Consider the following 9,640-nt stretch of genomic DNA (forward strand, 5'->3'; position numbering starts at 1 on the left):
GGATTTTCCCGGGAATGTCCTACCAGACACCAGTGTTTAGAAAGGCCAAGAACAGCAAATGTAAACACATGCATGAACTGGTTATGAGTAGAATCCCTATTGTGTTGTATCAGTTGGCTATTCAGAGTGGCAAAATAGACATTTATTTATATGAAAATGTTAGAGATTATTACTTTAAATAATACCATGATATAATCAATTCAAAAAATGTATGATATTTCAATACATTTTGGTCACTACCACCATGGTATTTCCAAAATGTCTTGGTCACTAGTGACAAGACCTTTTTGGACATACCACGTTAAGGGATATAATTCATAAGGAATATATGTGGCACCAACCAAATTCTGGTAAATTAACCTCTTAAGCCCTATTTTCAGTAAATGGAAGATTGTTCCACTTCTACAAGGCCCATTTCCAGGTTATTGGTATCTAGGTACATCTATGGATATCAGGGAATGTATTCTCAGTGTCAGAAATATTGTGTATAGTGTCTGTTACTAGGCTACTAGGTAACATTTTTTAATTGTAATGAACCATTACACCATCTTTGACGGCGAATAACACCATGCTAACATTGACCAGACGTGAAAGATTTTGCTCATTCAGCACCTTCTTGAGATCAAGTGTACAGAAAATCTAAGCGAATGAATAAATGGCAGATGATTTACAGGTTTTTTTGCGGATACAGTACTGAATTTTGCCATCCGGACACATGCAATTTGAAATATGAATATAGAATATAGAATATCAGGCCTATAAATGACCTTATTATGGTCAAGTCACACATCTATGGATCGGGCCAAATGTCCTCTTTCCAAAAGATTTAGTACCACCAGGTGCCCCTGACAGGGCAGCAAAAACGGTGAATGAAATCTATTGTAAGTACAGTTACTTTTTTGTAATTTAAATTGCTCTGCCATTTTTCATCTGATTGAGCCACGTTTTATTTCTAGATGTTCACAGAAAGGTAAAGAAACTAACTACGTTCTATTTTATGGCAATAACGTTCAGGTTTGTTCGACCCGTGTGATATGATCCCGATAATAATGTAAAAAAACGCTAGAAGTCAGATGATTGACAAGGGCTGGCATGAGCTGGGAACTGTAGTTTTATGAAATTCGAAAACCCATCGAAAGCCCTAGGTCTCCTCGTTCATAGGACTATGCACACTTATGACAGCTTGCTTTACTTCCGTCTAATTCATCCGGTTTCCGTCAGGATGTGCTGAGATATTTATAAACTCATAATTTTGCTAATAAAACCATTGGTAAACAAACGTAGTGCTGAAAATATACACTTGACTGCTGTTTTGATACGGTTAGGGTCTTTATACTCTTGGCTACATTTAAAAAAGAAATGCAACATTAAATAATATGTTCTGTATTCATCTATTTATGGCGTGATATCAATATTGTACCGGTACCGGAACACTCTGGCTTAACCTATTTCAAACCCTGCCCTCTTTTCATGAACCTCCAATCACGACTGTGGCTGCCCTCGGGCTCGGACAATGTTTCTGACAACATTTTAGGTGAGAAATATGATATGCAATTGCTGGATCCGATATGCACCACCTAGTTTTATAGTTTGATCTGAATTTCTGAAGGAAGTGCCGCAGCACAGGGCAGATCATTAGCATTTTAAAGAGCCAAAACCGCCTGTTTGAGGCTGAGAGAGCCTGATTGGCTGCTCACACAGCCTGTACAGCTGCTTTTTGACCATAAAAACATGCACCACAAAAATTTAAATACTGGGAAATGGTTATAATATGGGCTCTTTAATCTTGTAACATCCCAGAGAACCAGGGATTTAGATGTCAACCCAATCAGAACAATGGGACGGAATACAATATCTTCACATTTGGTAGCCATGCTAGTGAACTAAACAATCAATCCATGCCCACTCTTACTAGTACTGTATGTAACAGGTGGACGTGTTACACTTCTGCTGATCCAGACATTTTAGTTTGAGATGACATGGAGGAAAGTGCCATGGTTTCTTGTGACAGTCATTCCTCTAGCGACATATATATATATATATTTTAAGTACAGCAGCTCAGAGCAGCTCGAGGAATGACTGTCACATGTTTCAGCGGATATTGCTGATTGGCTCGAGGAGCATGTGTTTACCTACAGGAAACGCATCTGTTTGCTGCCTTGTAAAATGGCTAGTATTCATTTTCCCCAGAAACTCCATAGACAAAATAGTTCCAGAGAAGCAGAGGCATGCAGGCACTTCTGAGCTCTGTGGTGGAGGAGGAGCAGCAGCAGGAGGGCTGCAATACAAAGGAAAGAGCACAATGAAGCTTAGACTGTAGATACTGATGCTGATATGAGATCTGTGAGACAGAGATGTTGAAACTTACTGTAGATACTGATCTGAGATCTGTGACACTGATATGTCAGATCCTTCTTGCGTCCCTCGCAGGAATGGGAGTGGCTGGCTCTGCGCTGACAAGGCTGACATCATACCTCAGCGACCGCTCCTACCAACACAATCTGCGCCAAGAATGAGTTAACTCGTTATTGCCCGCCATGCGAATATTGCCAAAAACAAGTTAACCCGTTTTTATGATCGTTATTTATTTTATTCGCTATATCTATTCATAATTCATGGCTGCAGCCTCTGCAGACCCTGGTGAATGTGTCTGAGCTGGCAGACGGTCAACACCGCCCTCTACTGCCTTGCGGAGCTATTGCACTCCATTGGAAAATGTCTGGTGTGTTTTCTGAGCCGATCTGAGCCATGGGGCGGGGTTTAAATACTCAGGCGAGGCAGGCCTTTACAACGATGGCATGGAAGACTAACCCCGCCCGCCCGTTCATGTGTAACGCTCTGTAATGTCGGGACAGGATCGCTGTGGATAACTGGAATGGCAATCCGATAATTGGATACTTTTTTTTGCATTACATCAGAGGCAAGGTAAGAACAGTATATATAAAATCTTGCGTTGATCTGATATTTCTTTCCCCCGCGATCAAAGCTATCTGTGTGGACCGTGTTGTGCTTTCTACCGTTGGCTGCGCGGGGGGGGGGGGGGGGGGGGCCCGCTACGAGGGCCATTTCATGTATGCATGAGGAGATATAATAATGATAATCTAGCGTTGATTTCAGAATGATTAGATAATCAGCCGAAAAATTACAACGTGATGATAACTGGATTACACTAAAATGCCCTTTTCTCGTCTTTTCCTGGAATTACTCAGAATCACTCAAACTATACTCATATTCAAAACGATATAAAACGGAAATGTACGAATGAAAAAACAATCTGTTTTTTGCATGTTGACCAGAAGCAACTCACTGACAGTCGACGGAGTTATTAGATCCATAGCTATAATATAAAATATAGTTTTCGGACTTGCAAGTTTGGCATTCTAAAACTATATCCATTGAATAAAGACCTGGCGCTGAAGGGGGATCAGCGCCCCCTGCTGCTAGCGGTCAATGTGTTAACAGTTAAGGTAAGAGGAAGCTTATGAGAAGTTTAGAGGAGAGAGGTAAAGTTAGCTCAGTATGTTAACTGGTTAAAATGTAATTAGATGCAAATGAGAAAAGGCTGGGCATGAGCCCTGAGTGGACAGAGATTCAGGGAAGTATAATTAATTAGACCAATAGAAAAGGAGTGGTTATATTCTAGTTTATAAGAGCTGATTATTCAGAGAGAGTCTCTTGCTCTCATTTTTTCATTCTGTCATTAGAATACTGTGATGATCTGACATTGTGTGTGAGAAGGAGGCCGGAGCCAACCGTGACTTAACTTTTGTAAATTGAACCTATTTTTGTAATAAAGTTGATTTGAAACTTAGAAGACCAGTATCATCCTTCCTATAGAACCTCTGTATCATCGATCAAACAAGAGACCTCACAATTCTTTGGGAGTGTAGCGGAGTTTGAGGGCTTATGTCTATACATTGTTTCTTTTGGATAATTGTATTCATTATACCTTTAACCTAACCCTAAACATAACCTAATACTAACCATAACATAAACTTAACCGCAAAGTCACAGAGAAGCTAGAAACAAGTGAGAAGCTACAAGCCGGCTCATGAGAACACGTTGAGTCACGGTGTGTCATAACAACCAACATGGCCCGGTGTCACAGCTGATTGGCCGCGGTTGTCATTTAACAACGACCACCTGTTATTTGATTACAATCACCTGTTTGCCGAACCGAGATGTCTGCGATGGAATACAGCCACGACCGTGTTCCCCATGACACCATGCGACTCCACTGAACAGTGTGGCTTTGCTTATGGGAACACTGCCAGTAAGATTTCAGGGAGGATAAAGTCATACTTATAACCTTCTGGTCAAAAACTTGCTTCACTTACCTTTATGTAACCTCCCTTGTTTTGAGGAAATAGCTGAGATGGCACCTTTGTTTGGACGGTTGAAGAAATGTCATCAACAGGAGATGGTCTGCCAGGAGGATAATAAGGGAGAGAGAACGACAAGCAGGGTTCCTCCCCTCCTCTCATCATGTCTCACTTCCGTTGCCCGGGTGACGTGAGAGAGACGTTGTCTGGCTTGGCCCCGGGGCGGTGTGTCAGGAGGAGCCCACAGAACGAAGGAGAACCGTTCAATTAGAGCCTGCTGACGTCCCGTCTTCCCTGGCCAACGATCCACCTTTCAATCCACAGACAGGTGGATTTACATAGACGCTCGTTCGCTCGCTTGTTCAGCCTCACTCACTGCAAGCTGCCTGGCTGGCTGACTGACGAACTTGATCACTCACTCACTCTCACTCACTCAAACTCTCACTCAAACTCTCACTCACTCACTCACTCACTCACTCACTCACTCACTCACTCACTCACTCACTCACTCACTCACTCACTGCATGCTGCCTGGCTGACTGACTGACAAGCTTGTTCACTCACTCACTCACTCACTCACTCACTCACTCACTCACTCACTCACTCACTCACTCACTCTCTTCCCTCATCATAGCCCTCCCCCTCATCATAGTACACTCAGGGTATATTCAGACGAGTCTTTTCTCTGATGTGTTTCATTGTTTCCAATGGGACGGCGTCCCGGTCCGCGCTCCACACCTTGCGTCTTCGGCACGCGTCAGAGTAGAAAGCCACTGCTACTTTTGCACGGGGAGCGCTGGAAAATGCCGGCAACAGCCAATCAATGTCAGACCGTTCCCTCCGCTTCCCTGCTGTGAGGCGACGTGCCGCTCCTGCATGCTATCAAGACGTCTCATCTGTATGCAAGCCTGACTCTGCGTTCTCTCACCACGTCTCCGCACGGCTGTTTGGCTGCCGGTCTGAGCTACTGTATCTGATTGCTCATTGTGGCGCCGGTGCCAGCAGACCTCTCTCGGGTGACGTGTTCCCGGCTGCTCCCATCTCACTCACAGCAGCTGTAGGAAAATGAGCGGTTAATAGGTCGCTGCTGGCTTCGTCTGCGTTTCATACAGGTCCCAGTAAACAAGGCCTTCTTCTGATATACAGACGATTGCATACCCAAAGTCATTTGCGAGTTATTACTTGAACCACTTATAGCACATGCATGAGTCTGCTCTCTTTTGAAAGGAAACATTCTGAACTTTCTTCCACAACAGGAGAAGATTCACTCTGAATCACTCTTCAGTCGGCAGCGTTTCATTGCTAACGGCAGCTACTGTAACTACCTAGCTAGTGACGTTACGTGAAAATGAACAAGGTGGATTATTTACTCGAGCACAGGTTTGAAACCCTGAATTTGGAGGAGAACATTTAAATCAAACGTCTGGGTCCACACCAAGCCACTGGATATCGTTATAACTCAAACAGCTTGCAAAGGTAACCGTTAACATCCATCCATGAGAACAACATAGAAGAGGCTTTTACTGAGACCGTCTGTCTGCTGAAAATCCTCATAACAACTCCTATGATGACATCTGAGTCAGAGAGGAACTTTTCCACCCTAAAGAGGATAAAAACGTTTAGTCGCAATACCATGGGACAGCCGCGATTTAACGCATTGGCCAGCATCGAAAGCCAGTGCTGCCTTTCTCTTCAAGTGAGCCCAAAGGTGAGTGATATTTTATCATCCTGATGTTTGGCAATGCTGTTGTGTTGAATCGCTTGATGATGGTAGTGTCATGTTTAAAGACACGGTTGTTGTCATAATGTGGTTGTCATAGAATGTGTGCTTTGGTGTGGCCTTCAGTGGCATTGAGCTCTATTATAGCAGTTAATTTAATCCATCACAAAGTGCAAACGAAATCATCAAAATGCAATAAATACGGTGTTTTTTTTACACTAAACACGTCCAATTCATTAACCTACCCAGCAAATAGCAACACCAATAAAAACCACAACCATGATAATCTAATAAATATATAAATGTATGTATGAATGTATGCATTATAAGACGAACGTGGTCACTTGTCCGAACGGCTTGTCAAATGACGCTTGTCGGATGTTTCGTCTTGTAACTCGAGACTGGATGCACGCAATAGGTTGAGTGGGGTGACGATCGAAAGGCAAATTCAACTTTCCAACAATGTATCGGTTGATCGGCAAAAACGCAGCCCGGTGCCGACAGACGAGGGCAAAGTGCAGCAACGTGCGTGACGGCCCGTATATGACCCGCCGAACGTTAACAGGTTAAAAACAGGAAGCAAGGTGACCATGACCAAGGTGTATCCCTCTCTATAACACCTTACTGTCTTCGCCCCTTTCTTCTCTGTCACAGAAACAGTCCAATGCAAAATCAAAGTTCACAGTTTGAATTCAGAATCCACAGACAGGCAGGGGTCAGCATACCAGGAGATCAATCAGTGAAGCAGGCAAAAACTGACAGGGATGAGGCGAGATTCCAAGGGACGAACAGAGGATCAAAAACCTGAGAATTCTAATAACAAGAGCACTGAGGGGATAGCTACAGTAACGTGCTGCAATTGGACAAGGGTATCGAGCAGGTATAAATACATAGAATAGAATAGAACATAAGTACTTTATTGATCCAGAGGGAACCCACAGATCACTCACAATAAACATGTAGGTAGTCAAAAATCTAAAATAAGAATACAATCAAAGATATACATTCTAAAATATGTAAATACATTCTAAAATATACAGCCAACAATTTTACTCCGTGCTCAGTGAGGCACAGTGAGGTGTTATAAGTCTGATGGCTGTTGGAATGAAGGACTTACGGTGACGTTTAGTGTTGCATCTTGGGAGTCTGAGTCTAACACTGAACGTGCTCCTTCTACCGGCCAAGTCTAGTGGGCGGGAGGGGTTGTCCATGATGCCGTGAAGCTTAGCAAGACTTCTCCTCTCTGACACCACCGCCAGGCACAGCTGAGCTGATGAAGGGATGGGAAACAGGTGAGCAGCTGAACAGGACAGAGTCATGTGATGGTAGGACTATAGTTACTGCAGGACAGAGTCATGTGATGGTAGGACTATAGTTACTGCAGGACAGAGTCATGTGATGGTAGGACTATAGTTACTGCAGAACAGAGTCATGTGATGGTAGGACTATAGTTACTGCAGGACAGTCATGTGATGGTAGGACTATAGTTACTGCAGGACAGAGTCATGTGATGGTAGGACTATAGTTACTGCAGGACAGAGTCATGTGATGGTAGGACTATAGTTACTGCAGGACAGTCATGTGATGGTATAGGACTAGTGGAAAGTGGAAGTGGCAGGATCAAATGACAAAACAATAAGTGAAAATGGCAGAGAAACTAACTGAATGACGGGAGATTAACAAACATTCATGACATTCTCTCTCTCTCTCTCTCTCTCTCTCTCTCTCTCTCTCTCTCTCTCTCTCTCTCTCTCTCTCTCTCTCTCTCTCTCTCTCTCTCTCTCTGTTTGTGTGTGTCCTTCTCTGCGTTTGATACACTTTCGTCCTATCTCATATAATTTTTATTATAACCCAATCTATAAATAATGTTTTTATCAGAGAACGTCATCCGAGTGTTTACAGAGAGGAGCGGCCCGCACGTCAGATGGCGAGTTAGAAAGGAATGCAGACGCATGTTACGAGATAAAGCACAACGATAGACGAAGAGGCAGGCCTCTGGAACACGATGGGAACCACACTGAACAAAACTGAAAGCACAGCGCGTTTGTCGTCGTAAATAAAAAATTCAAATGAAAACACACCTATTCAATCAATATCTGAAATGAAGAAGAAAAATACTAACCTTCGTACAAGACGTACTTTAGAGTTTAGACTGTATTGTGCCAAAGGGCAAATTCCTTCCACCCCACTGTACACATCAGACAACAGTACAGACAACAGCACACAGTAACAACATACAGACAACAGCACACAGTAACAACATACAGACAACAGCACACAGTAACAACATATAGACAACAGCACACAGTAACAACATACAGACAACAGCACACAGTAACAACATACAGACAGCAGCACACAGTAACAACATACAGACAGCAGCACACAGTAACAACATACAGACAGCAGCACACAGTAACAACATACAGACAACAGCACACAGTAACAACATACAAGTAAGTACACAGTAACAACATACAGACAGCAGTACACAGTAACAACATACAGAGAGCAGTACACAGTAACAACATACAGACAGCAGCACACAGTAACAACATACAGACAGCAGCACACAGTAACAACATACAGACAACAGCACACAGTAACAACATACAGACAGCAGCACACAGTAACAACATACAGACAGCAGCACACACTCAGGCCTGTTCAGTGAGGCCTGTTTTTTAAGGCAACTATGGCTGCAGGGATCAGGTTTTTCCCAAAGCGAGCCCTTCAGCAGCTCAGTGTTTTGCACCTGCTCCCGAGGGGCAGTAGGGTGAGGTGGTGATTGAGTGGATGTGTGATGACCTGTTCTATTAAGGTTGCAATGCGTGCAATGGCCTTATTGTTTAGCTCTGTGAGGTAGGGTGCGGGGAGACCAATTATCCTGGCAGCGGTGCTGGTTACACATGTGAGTTTGGCCCGGTTAGTAACGGATAACATGCTAAAGAAGCGGGTGGAACAGTACAGTAGGATGGGTTGAATGATGCTCTGGTACAACAATAGAAGGAGGTGGGGGGCAACATAGAGTCCTTTAACGCTAGCAGATGACTGATGGTCCTTTTTGGGTGTCATTATAGTGTGCCGGTGGAAGCTGAGGCTATTGTCCAGTGTCACTCCAATGTATTGGAAACAGTATATTGTAACTGTTTGGTTATTGATGGGAATAGAGTGAAATGGGGGGGGGGGGGGCAATTATCAAAGTCTTACTCTAGTTATAAGACATACAGAGCAGGACAGAACAGGCTGTTCTCCCTGAGGAGACTCAGGTATTTCAACGTGTTGAATAGGCTGCTGCAGTCGTTTGACCAGTCTAGTAGTAGTAGCCTGGGTCCTCTTCTTGGCCGTGGTACTGTATGCTGGAGGGGTAACATCAACTCTAACAAACACTAACAAACTGAACAAGCTGGTGAGGAAGGCTAGCCCCATAGTGGTCGAACTAGAGGTGGTGGCAGAGAGGAGGATGAGGAAAAAGATGCACAAATACTAGAAAACACCTCCCACCCCCTCTGAGAGGAGCTAGCCATGATGATGTGCATGTTTTGCCATATACTTATCCCCCCCTCACACACACACTAATCGCCTCGTTCAGTCCTTT

General features: G+C 43.7%; 1 long non-coding RNA gene across 1 annotated transcript; it reads right to left on the reverse strand.

Moving 5' to 3' along the window:
• Window positions 1–1,633: 1,633 nt before the first annotated feature.
• Window positions 1,634–5,157, reverse strand: LOC311237694. Its single transcript, XR_014620301.1, has 3 exons — window positions 4,338–5,157; window positions 2,369–2,501; window positions 1,634–2,278 (listed from the first exon to the last, which is right to left on the reverse strand). It is a non-coding gene; the product is annotated as an uncharacterized lncRNA (long non-coding RNA).
• Window positions 5,158–9,640: the final 4,483 nt, after the last annotated feature.

Source organism: Notolepis coatsorum (assembly GCF_963971535.1).
Source record: "Notolepis coatsorum genome assembly, chromosome: 12".
NCBI lineage: Eukaryota > Metazoa > Chordata > Actinopteri > Aulopiformes > Paralepididae > Notolepis > Notolepis coatsorum.